The sequence below is a fragment of the Oncorhynchus mykiss genome, chromosome 15 (genome assembly GCF_057628025.1).
Source record: "Oncorhynchus mykiss isolate SJ-2025 chromosome 15, ASM5762802v1, whole genome shotgun sequence".
In the NCBI taxonomy this organism is placed as follows: domain Eukaryota; kingdom Metazoa; phylum Chordata; class Actinopteri; order Salmoniformes; family Salmonidae; genus Oncorhynchus; species Oncorhynchus mykiss.
In genome coordinates this window covers 13,870,996-13,872,500 of record NC_143036.1, presented here as the reverse complement: position 1 = coordinate 13,872,500, position 1,505 = coordinate 13,870,996, and the positions used below count along the sequence as shown (strand labels likewise).

General features: G+C 42.1%; 1 protein-coding gene across 1 annotated transcript in view; it reads left to right on the top strand.

The window, feature by feature from the left end:
• The window catches only part of LOC110489604 (protein AF-10), an 83,413-nt gene extending 82,161 nt beyond the window's left edge, over window positions 1-1,252 (top strand). Inside the window, 1 exon segment of the mRNA XM_036943723.2 lies at window positions 1-1,252. This exon segment is cut by the window's left edge and continues 518 nt beyond it. The gene's annotated coding sequence lies outside the window, so the exon portion shown is untranslated.
• Window positions 1,253-1,505: the final 253 nt, after the last annotated feature.

The window sequence follows — 1,505 nt, the reverse complement described above, 5'->3', positions numbered from 1 at the left end:
AACATAGCTTACTGACTCACAGCTCAGCTGGAGAGAAGAGGTCTGGGAAGTATGACTCTCATTGGACAGTTTTAAGAGAGGGAGGAGTTTGTAACTGCTGTTACCTCTCTATATCTGTGTGTATGGACCAGCATAAGACATGACCAGAGACCACTCTAATGTAAGACTGACTGACTGCTCAGCCATGGAAGCCTTGCTATGACTGTCTTTCTGCTGTACCTACCTCACACACACAAACCAGCCGATTAGTGCCCACAACTCTCAGCATCGGCCAATAGGAATCCACAACATTCATGACTGGCCAGTCAGGGTCCAATCCCCAAGTGCCTAAAGCCGAGGGGGCGGGGTTACTCATACTCCTCTTCCTGTCTCTCCTGTCAGACATCCATTCTCACCATATTACTGGCTGTCAAGCTGCGTTGCCCAGGCAACAGGTCACACAACACATTCTGAGAAGCTGGAAACTGTATTGTGCTGCTTTCACAAACTACAGAAACAAACTTTATAAATGGTCTCTTTTTATTTATTTAGAAGTGCCCGCTGTTCTTTCAAGCGTTTGTTTTATACTAATGTTTAAAGTTTTTCTCACTCTTGCTGTACATTTTTTTGATGGAAACAAATATTTGTTGTGTACTCAGAAAGATTGAAGTAGTGGTGGTGTATATAGCTGCTATTATGGGGAGGGGTGTGGATTCAATGGCACAGTTTTTACCTCGTTTGTGTAAATAAATATATATTTTTCATTGGCTGTGGGGTGTAAATAAGTGATTGTGATTGGCCCTGCTGGTGTGAAGGGTAGCCAATTAAACCTCATTTTGTGTGAATCTTATGAGCAGACAATAGGAGACGGTGACTGAACACAAAGTATTAATTTATTTTTTATATGTGCAGCGACATTGTTTCGTTGTTTTTATTTCAAACTGTTTATTTTATTTTATACTCGGCACCATGTTTCCATCTGTGTTCACTTTTGTTTGGATCAGTTTTGTACAACTGAAAAATCATAAAACATCCTCAAATGTTTCTATTTCAAGTCACCGAAATAAAGAAGCGTTCTGGATAAAGAAAGAGACGGACTGTTGGTGAAAAGACGAGGAGGAGGACTTACAGGAAGCCTGTGTCGGGATGTCGTCATGGTGTGGTTTGTAGCTAGTGAGAACATCGTTAAAGCTTGATTTAACAGCTCTGTTCAAGTGCTTTTTGTAAAATGCATTTTAATGCTTTGGTTGAATAAAGAACAGATCTACCTCCCTAAACATTCTGTCTAATAACATGTTTCTCTTTGTTTAACCTCTTTACCCCCATCTCTGGATGGATGAAGGGATGACAAACAGACTCTCGCACTCTCTCTCGTTTGCCGTCTTCTGTCTAGTGTTTAGCAGTTTCTGCATGCCCCTTTTATAGTGGTCCAGGTTCCCCCTGCCCCAGCAAACACACACACACAATGTGCACCCCTGTCCCTGATGACTTCCAGCTGCCTAGCTGTGTGTGTGTGTGTGTGTGTG